The 19078-nt window shown below is 44.1% G+C and overlaps 1 protein-coding gene across 11 annotated transcripts in view; it reads left to right on the forward strand.

Moving 5' to 3' along the window:
- MAST4 (microtubule associated serine/threonine kinase family member 4) overlaps positions 1-19078 on the forward strand; it is a 623464-nt gene that overhangs the window by 306353 nt on the left and 298033 nt on the right. The gene's annotated exons all lie outside the window — the stretch shown is intronic.

The raw sequence follows: 19078 nt of genomic DNA on the forward strand, positions 1-19078 counted from the left end.
CTACTATAAACCTTTTAGGATTGATCTTTTTTTTTTCTTTTTCATTTTTACCTATCTGAGGAGTTAATGTGTTTGAGACCTTAGAAGTCCACTATTCAGAGGGGGCAAGCAGTTGCCTTGACCAGAGAGCATAGGTGCATAGAGGATGTAAAATAAAAGCAATGGGAAATCTTAGCTCCCTGTAATATTGAAGGGAAATATAGGTTGAGTTTGAAGCATGAAGGGGCAGGCTTTAAAATATCTAAATTTTTGAGCCTTATTTTGCATTGAGTTTCTGGGTGGTAATTAACGCTTTCTGGGCCCAGGAATTTCAAGTGTTAAAGGATAATTTCTTCTTTTTTGGAGGATGCAATACTTGTTACTATATTTAAGGACATAGAAAGATGGGGAAGGGACTGGAAGACTGGTTTCCATAATTATTCCGGGAGTATTTTAGTCATATAAAATACACTATGTCAACTTTGTTATAAAAGTCTTTAGGAATGATAAATTTCTATTAGAAATCCTTGAGGCAGCTTATAGTGCTTGTTGTTTTCACATCATCCATCTAGAAATTATTTTTGGTCCCGACTAACATGAGCCTGAGTCTCATTTCTGAAACCTGTTAGCTACCACTTTGAGCCAGTTACTTAATCCCTCTGAGAAAGCCTCCATTCAGTTTTTCTCATCCGAAAAATGAGGACCAACACAACATCAGCCTGGTCAGGTTGTGAGGATTAAATGAGATAATGCGTGAAATACCACACGGTCAGATGTTTAATGAGTACCAAATTGTATGGCTACTCTCATCATAGTTATTAGGTAGCTGTTGTTTAACTTTTCTGTGATTTTTCCCCCTATTTTATAAAGTAAGGGGATATGACCTTAACATTAAGTAACAGATTGATTTACTCACTTGAAAGATGGAACAACAGAGAGAGAGGGTCACTGGTTCACTCCTCAAATGGCTGCAATAGCCAGTGCTAAGCCAGGCCAAAGCCAGGAGCCAGGAGCTCCATCTGGGCCTCCCATGTGGGTGGCAGGAAGCCAAGTACTTTGGTCATCATCTGCTGTCTCCCATGTGTGCCATCAGGAAACTGAATTGGAAGCCTGGAGTAGCTGTGAGTTGACTCAAGCTCTCCAATATGGGATGTAGACATCACACAAAGCAGCTTAACCTGCTGTGCTGCCCCTGGGCCACATTCAAGGTCCATGTGGAGTGGGCATTGTGGCCTGATTGAGCCACAGTTTGGGATACCCACACCCCATATTGGGGTCCCTGCTATTTAATCCTGCCTCTGCTTTCACTACTGTGCACGCTGGGAGACAGCAGATGATGGCTCAAATGCTTGAGTTTTTTCTGCTCATATGGGACACCCAGATGGAGTTCCTGGCTCCTGGATTCAGTGTGGCCTCGCTCTGACTGTTGCAGGTATTTGTGGAGTGAACCAGGAGATAGAAAAATCTTCTCTCTTTGTCTCTGTTTCTCTGCCTTTCAAATAAACAAGAACAAAGAATTTTTAAATAATTGTACACATCTGCTCATTTTTTGAGTGGCTACTGTGCACTCAGTGGTGTGTTAGGCAAGGAAGAACATAACTTGTAGGGTCGAGTTACCCGAGAGAGTGTAATTTAAGTGGGAAAGAAAGCAGAGGCAACCATGACTTGTAAAGCAAACACTATCAATGCCACGTTGATTTGAGTGGTGGGAGTTCTGGCAGTCAAAAGCCTCATTGGGAGTGGTGGTTTTTCACTTGGGCTTGAACTTGGTCAGCAGCACGTGTGCAGGCACACACATGTGTGAGTGCATGGGTGCATGGAGCATTTCTTGGCCCAGCTGGAGTGGAGGACAGGTGACACAGGTTGAGACGTGCCATGTGCTCGTCTCTTGGCCCTTCGCAGTCTGTAAACAGCTCTGAGCTCATGCAGATATATTTTCAAATTCTGTGGATTATCTGGGAAGCCAAGGGAACTGCTTTTTATCTCCACATGGATTCAGTGGGGAATGACATCATCGACCTCATCGGGAATGTGGCTATAATTAGACGGTCTGGTGCAGCCATTCAGCAGGGTGGATCAGTGCTGAGTTAAATTAGACATAGTCTGCCCTGTGACCAGCTTACTGCTGATCCTAAACAAGTGGCCTCTGCAGAGGACCCAGACACGGGTGTCTCGTGCAGCCTTCTTCAGACCGTTAAGGGTATGGTGGGGTAGGCAGCTGGCAGGATGGTTGGGAAAACAGAGTGAGGTCATCGAGTCACAGCTAGAGCCTGCAAGGATGTGCCACAGTGGGGATGTAGCTTAATTAGAGTTGGTCGTGTAGCGTCACACTCTTCGTGTTGCATGGTGTCCTTGTGCATCTTCCAGGGGCGTGTGCAAAGAGCTGCATGTCACTGGGACACATTGGAAAGGGGTTGGGGGAGGGCCTGGGACTGGACATGCAAGTTAAGAGACCTGGGTGTAGCCATGATGTGCTCTGGGTGGGGGACCCATGCCCTCTCCTCTTACACTTGAAATAGAAACACATAGACTGAGAGATCCTCTTTGTAGGAGATTGCACGTTTCAAAAGGGGAGGAGGCCTCCTGGGAGGCAGCGTTGGAGTTAGGAGTCTGAGTGTGGCTGACACGGCAGGGCAGACATGCGTGGGCACTTCAACATTCATGGGAAATGGGATTAAAAGATAAATTTATTTTGGCTCAAAAATATTTGAAATCTGTGCACAGCTGTCTCATAATACAAATTTTTCATGGTGTTTTAGAAGACACTGCATAGGTGAACTCCTTTTGTCCTCACAGCAAGCTTGGGGTGCTTGGAGCTGTTTTATTGCCATTGTGCAGGAGAGGCAACTGAGTCACAGTAAACGTAAATGATGTTCATGAGAAGCTAGCGGGAAGCTGAATTTGAAGCAGAGTTGCCAGGACTAGAATCAGGCACTCTGAAATGGTCATTGTAGGCCTCCCGAGCAGTACCTAAACCACTGTGCCACAATGCCTGTCCCAAGATGCTGTTCTTCTTCTTCTTTGTTTTTATTTTATTTTTTTATTTTTTATTTATTTATTTTTTTTTGACAGGCAGAGTGGACAGTGAGAGAGAGAGACAGAGAGAAAGGTCTTCCTTTGCCGTTGGTTCACCCTCCAATGGCCGCCGCGGCCGGCGCGCTGCGGCCGGCGCACCGCGCTGATCCGATGGCAGGAGCCAGGAGCCAGGTGCTTTTCCTGGTCTCCCATGGGGTGCAGGGCCCAAGCACCTGGGCCATCCTCCACTGCACTCCCTGGCCACAGCAGAGGGCTGGCCTGGAAGAGGGGCAACCGGGACAGAATCCGGCGCCCCGACCGGGACTAGAACCCGGTGTGCCGGCGCCGCTAGGCGGAGGATTAGCCTAGTGAGCCGCGGCGCCGGCTCTTCTTCTTTGTTTTTAAAGATTTATTTATTTATTTGAAAGGCGGGATGAGAGAGAGCGAGTGCTTCTATTCGCTGGTTCACTCTCCAAATGGGTGCAATAGCCGGCGTTGGGCTGTTCTGAAGTCAGGAACCAGGAGCTTCCTCTGGGTCTCCCATGTAGGTGCAGGGACCCAAGGACTTGCGCCATCTTCCACTGCTTTCCCAGGTGCATTAGAGAGCTGCATTGAAAGTGGATCAACCAGAACTCGAACCAGCGCCCATATGGAATGAGACAGTGCAGGCAATGGCTTTACCCGTCATGCAACAGCACAGGCTCCAAGACCCCTTTCTTGGCCTGTGCCGTGGCTCACTAGGCTAATCCTCCGCCGACACACTGGGTTCTAGTCCCGGTCGGGGCGCCGGATTCTGTCTCGGTTTCCCCTCTTCCAGGCCAGCTCTCTGCTGTGGCCCAGGAGTGCAGTGGAGGATGGCCCAAGTGCTTGGGCCCTGCACCCCATGGGAGACCAGGAGAAGCACCTGGCTCCTGGCTTCAGATCAGCACGATGCGCCAGCCACCGCGGCAGCCATTGGAGGGTGAACCAACTGCAAAAGGAAGACCTTTCTCTCTTTCTTTCTCTCTCAACTGTCCACTCTGCCTGTCAAAAAAAGACCCCTTTCTTAACCATCCTGAATGGCATTTCCTGATGTACTAAATAAAAGGGGTCCCCAGCAGTGCTCACTTTTCCTACAAAAGCTTAACATTGGTACATGCCAGGCATCCTTTCTGTGGGAGTGGTTGTTTAATTTGTTCACTCCGTGTGCATGTGTGTGAAACTCCTGAGTGAAATATGATGTAGATTCACAAATACAAAGCTTGATGAATTTCCACAAATGGAACCATTCGCCGCTATCAGCACTCACATCTAGAAATAGAACCCAACCGGCATCCTTGAATAAGAAAAGAAAAGAAAAACTTCTGTCGTTTTTATGGGGCACTAAATTATGGTGGTGGAAAGCACCACCATGAACTACCTAAGCCTTCCCAAGCAGAAGCACTAGAAATGTAAAATATCCTGAAATTGCTGCAGGTGTCAGGTGTTGCCAAGGCACAGAGAACCCGCCCACCTTTTCATTGATTTTATCACAGTGAGCGGCTCCAGTAATAACTGGCCGAGGGGCACAGATGCCTCATGGAGGAAAGCGGAGACATCTCTGAATGAATTTAAAGGCAACCTTCTGTTATCAAAGGAGGGCCCTGTTTGGGCTGTCAGCATTGGCGAGGCGTCAGTAAGTAGGTGGCTAGATAAACAGATACTCGCCACAACTGGGAAGACCGCAAGGAAGTCTGCCACGGCGGGTGGCCAGTGTGTTCATCTCTGCGCTGGTCATTCTTTAACTGTGCCACAGCCGTCTTTGGTGTTCAGTTTCAGCTCCTCTGGGCCACATTTGCCAGTTTTGCAGGATGGAGCTATGACAACATGCGTCACACTAAAAAAAGTGTCTTCCCACACCCCCAAGGATTGATTCCTTCTCTTTAAGACCAGGGAGAGTGCATTTCAGGGAAGGTGTTTATCATGTCTCCTACCTCCCTGGTGAACCTGTGTGCAGGCACTCACTGACTTGGGAGAGGATAGCACAGTGAAGTCTCACCACGTGCACAAGGCCCCAGAACTAGTTAAAGGGGAAACCAGGGTTCAGACCAGTCCATGTCCAACCTTAACGTCAAGCCAGGTTCCTTGTGATCACCGTCACGGAGCGGAAAGGTTCCTTTCCCAGGGTGTGTCCTGTAGCTACACAGGGTTTCTCAGGGTCCAGGCCACCATGCCACTTCTTTCAGCTCCAAGCCATGGTAATGTTCTTTCTCCCTCAAGTTCCAAAGATGCCCTTTGCCTCCGACCCCATTCTCCCGCCACCTGCTCCACACCACTGTGGACCCAGGTGATGGAGCAAAGCCCTCTCTAAAGAGTTTGTTGCGGGATGGGCATCGTGGCACAGTGGTGAAGGTGCCGCTTGGGATGCCCATGTGCCAGGTCAGAGTGCCTGGTTCAAGTCCCACCTCCCATCCCAGGTCCAGCTTTCAGCCCCCAGGGAGGCAGCAAGGGATGGCTCAAGTACTGGGGTCTCAGCCTGCCACGTGGAAAACCGAGATTGAGTTCTCACTCCCAGCTTTAGGTTGACCCAGCCTCAGCTGTTAAGGGAATTTAGTGGGTGATTAGGGGGCATTTAGCACTGCCTCCCTGTCTTTCTCTCTGCCTCATAAATAAATACATTTTTGTTTTAAAAGTGTTTCTTCTCCTAATAGTTCCTATGAGTGTCTCTACCAGTTCACAAGGAGTTTTGCCTTCCTTGGCTCTAACAAGAACTCCAGGCACCTAACAGTTCTGTTGAGAAATGGGGAATGAGGGTACAAATGGACAGTTTGCAGAAAAGGAAATACAAGTAAATGGCTTTGACACCCAAGATGTGATCCTTAACTGCTTCATAAGAGAAGTGCAAATTAAGCACTAGGTTATGTTTTACCTTATCAGATTGGCAAAAATCGAAAAGTGACAAAACTTTCTGGGGAAAATAACTTCCTTGCAGATATTGCTGGTGGGAGTGTAAGTTCCGCCTCTGTTAATCACAAGTACATGTCCAGGGACCTTTTGACCCAGCAAGTCCTCTGGGGTGGGGTATAGTCACACACCCTACACAGGCACAGAAAGTTGCAGCAAAGATCGCTGTGGACAGTGTCATTTTTCATAACAAAAGACTAGAAACATTTCACATAGCTCTTTATGGCTAGCTGAATAAAGAAATTGGGCTTCCTTTATCCTGTGGAATACCACGCAGCCATGTAAAAGAACATGGAGGCTGTTGTGCATGCAAAAGCATCGAATAAAAGGGAGAAATCGAGGGATAACTAGGTTTCCCATCCTGCGAAAGTGGAAGAGGAATAGAAGTATCCATTCAGATTGGTTGGTGTGATCCAGTAGTGCACATCTGGTCACAAAATCTGAGCGAGGGGACATGCAGTGCAGAGCAGTGGGCTTCAGAGTGGGAACTAGCTGGCTGGAGAACAGGGATGGAAGATATTTCTAAAACAGCAAAAAAACAAACTAAATGCACAGTTTACATGACATTTGAATCATTTTCATATAGGACTCATTCAAAACATTTTTAAAATGTTGTGTATATTTAAGGAATACAACATGATGTCATGATGTATACTTATAGTAAAAAGAATTACTATGGGGAAGCCAAGTAATGTGTCCATCATCCAACATTAAGTTTTTCTTGAAATATAAATAAACGCAGAACTTGGTGGCTCAGTTTCTTCCTTTTCACTCTGAGCCATCTCCTAACCCTGCCAGACCACCAGGCCACTTCTAAGGCTGTTGGCTCTGCCAACTTGCTCACCTTTCTAACAAGGCACAGTCCCCATCCTCGTAACGTTTCATTGCAACAAAAGGCAGCTTGCTCCAGGACAGAGAAGGAGAAGCCAAAGGCCCTAGAACTCCCTCTATGTATTTCAACACCTCTTTTTGTAGACCCATATAAGTAGTTCTGGGCAAAGTGGATTCCACTTCTTTTCCACGATGTCATCTGGAAGGTGTGACATGAGCCCAGAATTAAAACACTTGCAAATGACCATGGAACTGTGAACATACTGAGCATTTGCCTTGTGGCCAGGCGCTGTGCTGCGTGCTGGGAGAGTTAGTACTTGAACTTGATGGTGAGTGGAACCAGCTGCCTTTTGCAGAATAACTTTCTTATCTTGTTTAAACCTCCTTTCAAAATTGAAGTATTATCTATATATAGAAGAGTACAGATATTTTAAGTGTGCTATTGTCCCATAGTAGATCTTAGCCACATTTTTTTCCCTATAAGAGTAACACACACTCAGAACAGTGATCAGTGAACTCTCAAACCGACGGCACCCATTCAGCCAGCACCAAGGTCACACAACATCACCAGTGCCCAAGACATCGCCCTTGTGCTGCCCTTATGGGAATTTTCAAAAGGATTTGAATTCTCGCCGGTTTTGTTTTTCAAACACTGGTGTTTTTGATGATACTGCTTTCCAATATCTAATTTATAATGTGGTGAAATGCTGGTTGTTGTTTCCCTTTCTTCATAAGAAAAAGTTGGGATTTGGCTTTGAAATACGGGTAAAAGAACACCAGGGTAAAGCTGTACTCACTGGTCTTTAATATCTCAATCGCTGGAATGTTGTGATCAAAAACACTGGGAGGAAAAACGATCCGGAGTGGCCTAGTTCTCTTTGCTCTCGCTGGAGTGCAGGGATTGGCTGCTTTGCTCAGCAGGCGAAGCCGGGTGTGTGGAGGTGAACTGCTCGACCTCGCTTGCCAGTAGGGGGATTTTTTTTTTTTTTTCAATCTTAGAAAAAAAAAAACCACAGAGAATGACATTTGTTGACTTTTCTCAGAATCATCAGAGCTCTCTGCTTGCCAAAGACGTGTGGAATAGGAAGTTTGCCAAGATGGGATTAGAGGTTTATTTGGAGAAAGTGTATCGGAAATATTTTCAGCGTGGGGGTGAACAGATCATAGCAGAGGTTAATTACAAATCACCCAGTTTGGCTTTTGAGATTTGTGAAGAACCAGAAGCATCCCCTGGCCTTCAAGGATTTCTGGATGCCGGGTGTGCCTGTGTCCCTCTGTCACTTAGGCAAAAGGAAAAACAGATATAGCCAGCAACTCTTTTTTTTGTTTGTTTATTTAAAGATTTAATTATTCAAAAATCAGAGTTAGAGAAGGAGAGGCAGAGAGAGAGAGAGAGGGAGGGAGGGAGGGAGGTCTTCCATCCATTTGCTGGTTCACTCCCCTATTGGCTGCAACGGCCGGAGCTGTGCCGATCCAAAACCAGGAGCTAGGAGCTTCTTCCAGGTCTCCCATGCAGGTGCAGGGGCCCAAGGACTTGGGCCATCTTCCACTGCTTTCCCAGGCCATAGCAGAGAGCTGGATCAGAACTGGAGTTGCCAGGACTCGAGCTGGCATCCATATGGGCTGCCAGCACTGCAGGCGGCAGCTTTACCCGCTATGCCACAGCGCCAACCCCTAGCCAGCAACTCTTAAAAAAGATGTAACTGAGACATCCAACCCAGGTCTTCCCCTTTGGAGGGTTCTGGTGGGATTGTAGAAGGAGCTGGTTTCCTAGCAGTGTTCAAGAGGTACAGTGGGGACACCCAGATAGCTCTGCTGGCCACCGCACAGTGAACAGACGTGTGTCTTTTTTTGTAACTGGTCTTAACCATCTTGACATCTCCATTGTCTGTCTTAAAAATTTAAAAATTTACTTAGTGAGGCTGGCGCTGTGGCACAGTGGGTTAACGCCCTGGCCTGAAGCGCTGGCATCCCATAATGGTGCCGGTTCAAGACCCGGCTGCTCCTATTCTGATCCAGCTCTCTACTGTGGCCTGAGAAAGCAGTAGAAGATGACCCAAGTCCTTGGGCCCCTGCACCCATGTGGGAGACCTGGAAGAAGCTCCTGGCTCCTGGTTTTGGATCGGCGCAGCTCCAGCCATTGTGGCTAATTGAGGAGTGAACCAGCAGATGGAAGACCTCTCTCTCTCTCTGCCTCTCCTCTCTCTGTGCAACTCTGACTTTCAAATAAATAAATAAATCTTTGAAAAAAATTTACTTAGTTATTTGAAAGAGTGATAAACAGATTTTTCATCTGCTGGTTCACTACCCAGCTAATGTTGGACCAATCTGAAGCCAGGAGCCAGGAACTCCATCTGGGTCTCCCATGTGGGAGGAAGGGACTCCAGTACCTGAGCCAGCAGCTGCTGCCTTCCTAGACGCATTAACAGGGAGGCAGATCAGAAACGTGTTAGGGGCAGGTGTTGTGGCGGCACCGTGGGTTAAGCTGGTGGGATGCCAATCCAGTATTCCCTCTCAGAGAGGCAGTTCGAGTCCCAGCTGCTCTGTTTCCAACCTAGCTCCTGGCTGATGTGCCTGGGAAAGTAGTAGAAGATGGCCCAGATGCTTAGGCCCCTGCCGCACGTGTCGGAGACCTGAGTGGAGTTCCTGGTTCCTGGCTAGGACCTGACCCAATCCTGGCTGCGGTAGCCATTCAGGAAGTAAGCCAGTGGATGGAAAATCGGTGTCTCTCCCTTTCCCTCCCTTTCAATCTGTCTTTCAAAAAATAAATATATATTTTTAAAACATATAGGATAGCCTGGACTCAGACTGGTACTCCAGTTAGGAATGTGAACTTCCAGCCTGGCAACTGGAGTCAGTGTGCCACTGCTTGCCCACGTTTAATATTCGCAAAACTTAATACGGGGTGTGTGTGTGTGTGTGTGTGTGTGTGTGATTCATGAGTCCTCCCTTTCCATAATTTCACACATTTATCTGCATCCTGCCTGAAAGAGACTTGACTTTGATGTGCCCATTTAGTTTTCCTTCTATTTAATCTCCTGGGGATTTGCTGAGCCTCTTGGGTATGTGGGTTGATGACTTTCATCAATGTTTGGGAAGTCCTTGGCTATGTTTATTCATCTAAATCTTCTACTCTGTGTTCCTCTCTCTCTTTCTGGGACTCCATAAACAAACAAGTGTGTGTGTGTGTGTGTGTGTGTGTGTGTATAATTTGAAATTGCCCTACAGATTTTAAAAGTCTTTTTGCTTTTTCCTCTGTGATTCATTTTAGAAAATATCTAGCATTCTGACTTACAAGGACACTTAAAAGTATTCATGAGAAATAAGATTAAAATATATTTTTGTGCAAAAAAATTGAAATGTATGTATATGACAGTCTTCAATAAGTTCATGAAAAATGTGCATTATGACAAAAACTATGCATGGATTTCAATTTTTTTTTTTTTTTTTTTTGACAGGCAGGGTGGATAGTGAGAGAGACAGAGAGAAAGGTCTTCCTTTTGCCGTTGGTTCACCCTCCAATGGCCGCCACGGCTGGCGCGCTGTGGCCAGCGCACCGCGCTGATCCGAAGGCAGGAGCCAGGTGCTCCTCCTGGTCTCCCATGGGGTGCAGGGCCTAAGCACTTGGGACATCCTCCACTGCACTCCCTGGCCACAGCAGAGAGCTGGCCTGGAAGAGGGGCAACCGGGACAGAATCCGGCGCCCCGACCGGGACTAGAACCCGGTGTGCTGGCGCCGCAAGGTGGAGGATTAGCCTAGTGAGCCATGGCGCCAGCTGGATTTCAAAATTTTTGTAGCAAAATAAATGTATCTTTTAATTCCATTTTCTGCAAACACTAAACACTTTGAGGTAGCCCCATAGACTGATTCTTTTCTTTGTTTTGCTCTGGCAAGTCTATTTTATTTTGATATCATATTTCATAGTCTGGCTTTTCCCTTTGTTTATTTTTGTAGTTCTACAACTGTCTTGCTGAAATTTCCCATGTCGTCTTTCATGTTGTCATATGTTTGCACTGTATCCTGTATCATAGTTGTTTTTAAGTTTTTGTCTGTTCACACCAGCATTCTTGACTACCTGTGTATCTGTGTTTCCTGTTTCTTTTCCTGACCATGAGTCAGTGATACCCAGCTCTGACTCAAGCAGAGAGCAGAATGACTCAGCACCCTTACTCAAGTGGCACAGAGCAGGAGAGGCACACATTTTTCTGAGCTAAATATTGTTTACCGCTGCTTCTGTTATTCTTTTATTCAATTTCTTGGAACCCATTTGAGAACTGTGGCTATAGGAAGAAGCAAAACCTTTTTCTGTGACTTCCTCTTCCACTTAGGGCATAGACTGTCATAAAGGAACATCTCTCTTACTTAACAATCAAAGCCGATTGGACAAGTACAAAGTCATAGTTTTAAAATAATCCATACTAAGGCATACCCAACCTTCAAAAACTAAATTCTGGGAAGTGATGAGCTCTTCAAAGGAAAGAAGAGGCCCATGGTTGCTCTCAGCCCTAAAGGAGTGGCAGCGGGAGGGGGAGGGGGAGGAGGAATCTATTCTGAGTTGGGTCTGGAGGCGCCTGCCAAACTTAACAGTTTTTATGTCTAGCTTTTCTTTGTATCTTCATTGTCATCTTTGTGAGCATGGTCTCTGATGATTGTATGCATCCCATGTGGATGTCTCAGAAATGGGAGATTTGTTTGTGGAGAAAGGAAATTTGCCAGTAGGGCAAAGAGAACAAAGATGAACCTTGTGCATTGATTACTAGGACACAGTTCTGTTGTTCTGTCACAGTTACAAATACACAGATATGGCAACAATCCTTGTTTACAGCCGTTACCTTTTACATGAGCTGTAGGCCTACGGGATGGTAGGCATATATTTTATACCTTGTATTTGTTTCTTTAGAGATTTGATCTCTGTAGTGCGTAAGGAATTTGTTTCTGTAGCTCTTGTTTTTAGGTTTTAAGTTTGTTGCTGCCAGCTTGCAAGGGGACACTTTATTGGATGGAAACATAGACTACCTACCACTTTCATCATAGTGCAGTTCAAGACTGTGAAAGTCAAAAGTTATGAAGTACAAAACTAGCATATTGGGTGCCAAAAATTCGTGTCAATTTTTGTGTGGTTTTCTTACCATCGCATTAAAATTAGCACTGAAACTTTTATTTCTCAAAGTGTCTTTGGTGAATGTGCCTGAGTAATGTGTCCCCCTAGAATGTTTTTTGGTTTGATTGGTTTGGGTAACATTCCAGTCATGTCCCTTGTGTGTAGAAAATAAAGTGCCAATGATCATAATAGTCTTGGAAAAATCTTAGAGGAAGTCAATCTTTTAGCTGTATTTAATTTGATATTTCTTAAACTTGCTTGAACACGTAACTTTTTGTCAAGGAATCTTGTTTTTCTTGTCAAATACCATTCATCAATGAAGTTCAAAGCAGTGTTTGGGGACATGCTGGGTTAAATGGACGCTGGCTCTTTATCTCAGGACTATGAATAATTCATATCGGGCTGTCATTCTATCCACTTGGGAAATATCTTTTCCATGTTCTCTGATGAGGACCCAGGAAGCCGCTTAGATTCTGGAGGGAGGAAGAGCTGTCACCCAGAAGCCCGTCAGGTTACAATGTCCTTGCTTAAGAGCCCTTCCTTACAACCATGTGGATGTTGCAATGCTGTGCCTTTGTAGAGGCATCCTGGTCCTGGCTGCCTAATGTGTCCAAGGACTATCTGAGGCTGCTAGTCCAAGAAAATAAGCTGGGTCAGCTGTCATATCCCCCTAAATGAGAAAAGACAGCTAGCTGCCTAGCCTGCAATTGGAAGGAAGGGTCAATCGATACATTACCTTTCTGCCCATGTGTTTCTTGGCTGCTGGCTGAGTTGTGCCTTCTCCCTAGTGCTGGTGATCTCTTCTGCTAAATTTTATTTTAACCTTGCAAATAGGTTAAATGAAGGGCACAGTTAATAACGTCTTCTCTCATTCACCTCCAAGCATATTATTGGGGCTGAGTCTTGCTCCTCTCTCCCTCTAGCTGCAAAGCCTGCATAGTAGTTCTTGGATGGAGTGTTATGCAAGGAGCTGTTTTTATTTATTGTGGGAATTTCTCCTCGAGCCTCTGTCATGCTCTTGCACAGACAGAATGCAAACAGTTTTGTGATTTTTGACAGTAGCTGGGATCTATGTGGAATAGGGGGTTTTCAAAACATTTCTCAGGCAATATGTTTACTCTACGCCACCAGCCATGCAGTGTGATACGGTGCATCACCAACACTTGAAATAGACTGCAACAGGAGGTCAGAATGGAGCATGGATTTTCTAACACAGCATGTTAGATGAAATGATTTTGTGTACTTTGAAGTGGAAAATTCAATCAGAATTTTCCACACTTTTTAGTTAAAGCAACACTGTTATTTATTGATGAAAGGTAGACTAAGAAAAATACAGAATGCAAGCAAAGTAGACTAGAAATCTGGTATATTGTTCCTGGTCATAGCAGGAAATACTTTTTCACTTGTAATTTAATGAAAGCTACACAAGATAAAAAGAGTCTACTTAAAATATACAGCTCTAGAATGCTTGGAACATATGCCAATATGTTTAGCATGTGTGTGGATAAAAATGGAAACTTTCTTTTTAAGAAGTTCATTTTTCATTAAGAAATGGACTTCATGCTTGATAAGTAGCAATCACAATCGCCCAGGTAATCCATTTTTGGCTTAGTTTGAAAGTAGCAGGGTTCATTTAGAAAACACCTGAGAGTATCAATAATAAATTCAAGAATAGATTCTCTAAGCTTCCATTGAAGCAGGCTTAGAGAGTATTTAAATTTATTACTTGTTTTCATCTGTCCTTTGGAGCACTGAAGATAAATCAGCATAACTACCTATTATGTAGATGAATACTTTATACTTTCAAATTGCAAAACCTTAGGGTTGCACTATCAGATTTGTGAGTGCATATTTAAGATAGAATACTAACCTAATATTAGATTGCTCGGCATGTGCCAGCTACTGTTCTAGGTATTTTACATGCATTATTCCATTGAATCCTCACAATTACACTGGGAGCGTCTATAATCTACAATTTCCAGTGAGGGAAGAAAGCCACAGTAAGGGTAGGAAGTTGCCCAAGGTCATGTGACAAAGTGAGGGTGACACTCCTGGGCACGGCTCCTGTGCCGGTCTGCTGGGTTACGTCCCTGTGTCTCTGTGGCTTCAACATTTACATCCTTGTGTGTATGTGGGCGGTTAGCAACTAGCATATAGGATTTAGCATATATAGGACTTGTATATTTAGAGTCTTTCTTTGAAAGATGCATAATTATTCAGCAGCCTATTTTACTCTAGCTGCTATATATTTTTTCTGATATACAGTTCAACTCTGTAATTCAGTTTGCTTTTTTTCTTTTAAACTAGCGTTTAAAGTGACAGAACCATTTCAAAGCATTAGTGCAAATTCATCAACTTGTCTAAATAGCATGGCTTTGAAAGATGGTTTAGGCTTTCTAAAACTTTGTATTGTTCAAAGTTCTCTTATTCTACAGTTGATTCCCCCTCCTTGCTCATACTATTTTGTAAGATTATCAATTTTTATCATTGTTTGAGTGTGTGTTAACTTTTATTCTACAGAAGGTGGGGACAGAATCAACTGTCCTTTTTAGGTTTCCAAGGTAATCCAGAGACAGAACTTGTACATACAACCATAAGCATTTCAGTCCAATATGATCTTGTTAGGCTTTTTTTGTTTTAAAGGAAAAACTTCATACGTTTAATGGAATCCAAAGTGAAGACGGCTGAACCGACCCCTGCACACCAGAGGTCTACACTGCAGGAAGGCTGAGGCGCTCCTGCTCAGCCATCACCGCTTCACTTTGTTTTGCAGTGAACAAAAATAAGAGTCCACCTTATGAAAGTTGTTTCAGGTCTCAGATTTAAACGTCCATCTTACTTGTAGTCCTTGTGATCCAGAAAATCCACAGGGGTAGTTTTGACTTTGAAGGATGGATTCTGTCTTCACAGGGAGAACAGAATTCAGTCTCTGGGAAGAAGTAATTAAAACCCCAAAGTCTTTTATTGCTTTTGATATTAAAAAAAAAGCAAAAATCTCATTGCACTGATTTTTTTTTTAATTAACTGTCACAATATAATGCCATTAAGCTTGGAATCGCTTTGGTTAGCTTCAAAGTCATTAACACACACAGCAGCCCTCCCAAATATATTTTAGAAGAAGGAAACCAATCGACAGATCTCTAATCAATGCTTCCAAGGCTTTTTTTGTTTAATATTTATTTATTTATTTGAAAATCAGAGTTAGAGAAGGAGAGGCAGAGAGAGAGAGAGATCTTCCATCCGCTGGTTCACTCCCCAATAGGCCACAATGGCCAGAGCCATGCTGATCCAAAGCCAGGAGCCAGGAGCTTCCTCTGGGTCTTCTCATCCAAGTGTAGGGGCACAAGGACTTGGGCCATCCTCTACTGCTTTCCCAGGCCATAGCAGAGAGCTGGATTGGAAGTGGAACAGTCAGGACTTGAACTGGTGCCCATATGGGATGCCGGTACTGCATGTGGCAGCTTTACCTGCCACACCACAGCACCAGCCCCTTCTAAGGCTTTTGACATAGAAATTAACTCCAGCCTAAGGAAGAGTTGGTTGTGTTTTTTTGGGTAGCCTGTGCCAGCCTTCATGGTGACGGTCTTGTCTTGGTACCTGGTGTGCATTTGGGTATGGTGTCGTGTCCCAAAGTTGACCTGCCATGGTCAACGCTCAGAACTTTTGGAGAGTACCATTAGGAATGTGTTCAGTGGCAAATTACAGAAAAACTCAATTAATGGCTGCTGACGTACATAGGGGTTTATATTTCTCAGATAAATGAATTTATTGGTAGAATGTCCAGGACTGGCACAAAGTCAGAACTGTGTCATCAAAGACTCAAGCTGTTTTGTGTCTTGGCTCTGCTATCCTTAATGTGATATCTCTGACCTTGGGTAAAACACGCTGTCACTTTTCCCAGACTCTTTTTCCCTATTTGAAAAAAAATGGTGGTAAGCCTTTCTGTAATGGCAGGCTAGTGGTAAGGCTTACACGAAATCCTGCCTGAGCCACAGCAATGCAAGTTTTCGTGGGGGTGTCAGAGTCTAGTGGGAAATAGGGGATGCTACCTTAACCCATGCTCTCCCTTCTTTAAGTTTTCAGTTCCGGCATACTTTAGCCAATGTTATTTAAAATAGCACATTGGAGAAAGCATTTTTTGAAAATGCAAGATATGGTACCTTTTTTTTTTTTTTAAAGATTTGTTTGTTTATTTGAAAGTCAGTTACACAGAGAGAGGAGAGAGACAGAGAAGTTTTCCATCTGATGGTTCACTCCCCAGTTGACCACAATGGCCGGATCTGTGCTGATCCAAAGCCAAAAGCCAGGAGCTTCTTCCAGGTGTCTCACACAGGTCCAGGGGCCCAAGGGCTTGGGCCATCTTCTGCTGCTTTCCCAGGCCACAGCAGCCAGGTCTCGAACAGCACCCATATGGGATGCCAGCGCTTCAGGCGAGGGCATTAGCCTACTGCACCACAGCTTCAGCCCTGATGTGGTACCCTTCAACAAATAGGATCTTTTACTTACTAAGTGAAATATACCCTCCATAAACCAATTATTTGTTTTATTTTTTTAAGATTTATTTTTATTTATTTGAATAACAGAGTTACAGAGAGAGAGATCTTCCATCCAATGCTTCACTCCCCAAATGGCCACAATGGCCGGAGCTGAGCCGGTCTGAAGCCAGGAGTCGGGAGCTTCTTCCATGCCTCCCACATGGGTGCAGAGGCCCCAAGAATTTGGGCCATCTTCCACTGCTTTCCCAGGAGCATTAGCAGGCTTCTGGATGGGAAGTGGAGCAGCTGGGACTCGAACCAGCACCCACATGGGATGCCAGCAATGCAAGCTGGGGCTTTACTCTGCTGTGCGACAGTGGCGGCCCCACCCATTGTTTATTTTACTCTGTGACCTCACTACAATAAATTTCAGTACCATTAGAGGCTTACATTCACATTATTGATTATTTGGATCTATGCATCATTAATCTCCCATTGCTCTCACACATTTTATATGTACATTTTAAGTGTTGTCTTTTGCATTTAAATGGAGAGGAATAGCCAGAAGAAAGTAGACTTGAGGGTATTAGCTTCATATAGCACTTGAAGAGCTCCCTTGAGCTGACTTGCCAGTAAATTTCTGCACTAAAATAGGCTTTCAGAGTAGTGACTGCTAGATAAACTACGAGGTATCCTTTGTAAATAAAAATGATTAATCTCAGTGGAATGAATTCACTGTCACTGGCCCAATAGTCTCATCCAATTGTTTCCTGGTTCTAAAAAAAAAAAGCCTTTTTCTTTTTGTATTAAGGCTGTTTGTAATATTAATGGAACCTTTGAATTATTATCTGATTTTAAAAAATTGGTTCATAAAAGGATATTGATTCTTTAAATTAGGGGCAGTTGAAATATTGTTTATAGGCAAAATGACCTCGTCTGATGCCTTGTCTGGAAACCACTGTCAAGAGAACTGATCTCAAATCTCTGTTAAGACACGTCCTTTGAAACAGGTTTGCAGCTCTTAGTGGGTGGACTGTGGATCAGACAGTGATGGCTGGGAAATCTGTTAGGCAGGGATCCTACTAATTGCTTAGTTCTTATTTCCTGTTATTGATATTCACTGCAGTCTCAGGGCATTTTCCTGGGTAATGCGAAGATTCTAAAATCCAGTCAGGCTTTTGAACACTGAAGAAGTTGGCCACTGTTGTGTTGAAGAACCCTATGGATTTATAGTGATTTTAAAAGGTGTCTCATATCCACTATATTAACTAGCTTTTTAGAAGCTTATGAACATTGTAGCTTTTATTGATTCCAGAGAATTGGACCCAACAATAAGCAATAAAAGTCAATGGTAACTTTCTTCCCATATAGGGGTGTGCAGATCAATATTTTGAATTTACTGTAATTTGCTGGTAATAGATGGAAGAACTGAAAAAGAATTGCGGAGACTCATGGGGCACAGCTGTGTGGTGTTGCCTTTTTATCTCGGCTCACCGTGGGCCGCAGGCTTTTCTGAGGAACAAGAAACATAGTTAAGTGGCAGGGCTGATACGCGTATTTATCAGGAGATTTCATAAATCTGTTCTAAGGAAAAAAGACAAGCTCAAGACTTTTCCTTGATGACTTTAATTTTGTAGCAATCCAGAAAGATCCATAGATTTGCATTGTCCAATGGCAGTTGAACTCTAAATATCTAGCACTGATGTTTGGTCTTCTTTTGTGACTGAATTGTAAGAAGGCGAGTGATTTCTCTGAAGCCCAGTTGGCTTTGAATCTTCAGGTTGTTTGGCAAAATCACGCCCAGGTCAGCATTCTGAAGTTCTAAAGTGGAGGAGAAAGAAGGGTCAGGCAGGCTTGCTCTTCAATTGAACCAGGGTTTCCTCTCTCAGAGCTCTTCTCTGGCACCCTGGGGACCTCACCTAATTGGGATACTTACTTTTTTATTTGAAAGGTACAGTGACAGAGAGAGATTTTCCATCTGCTGGTTCACTCCCCAAGTGACCACAAGCCCTGAGATTGGGCCAGGCTGAATTCAGGACCCATGAACTCCATCTGGGTCTCCCACATGAGCACCAGGGACCAAGTACTTGAACCGTCAATGGTCTCCCACACACGTTAGCAGTGGAACATCCAGGACTTGAACTGGTGTTCCAGTATGATGCCTAAACCTACTACACCACAATGCCTGCCCTTCTCTGTTTAATCACTATCAAATAGTCAATTGACTTACATAAAGATTTTTTTTTTAGCTTTAAGTTCTGTTGATCATGTATTTACTGTTTTAGTCTCTTTTGTTATGAAGAACTCTGGCTTCTCTAATTTGATCAAAACTGTCCCTTAATTTTAAAAATGACATGGAATCTTATGCTTGAAAGAGGCAGTTCTTTTGTACTTTAGAATAAAGTAAGCACACAAAATGCAGTGTGACTGGCTGGAAGCTATTAATATTAGGATAATAAACACACTTCACTTGCTGTGTAGTGAACACTCAACATACTGGAGCTGTTACTCCTATCTGTACTAGTCATTCCTCAGCCAAGACCTACAAGGAAGCATATAAACTTTGAGTTCAGGGGCAGATTGCCCCTGGATGATACTGACTTGGAATACGGTAAGTATACCTATGGTTGATTTCCAAGCTTGACTTTTTACATCAAGGTTATATTATATAATACACACACACACACACACACACACACATTTTATGAAGCATCAAAATCTGTGGTTATTGCCTGGAAAGAAAACTTGCTCATT

The sequence above is a fragment of the Oryctolagus cuniculus genome, chromosome 14 (genome assembly GCF_051225735.1).
Source record: "Oryctolagus cuniculus isolate XC-2025 breed Fujian yellow rabbit chromosome 14, ASM5122573v1, whole genome shotgun sequence".
Classification (NCBI taxonomy): domain Eukaryota; kingdom Metazoa; phylum Chordata; class Mammalia; order Lagomorpha; family Leporidae; genus Oryctolagus; species Oryctolagus cuniculus.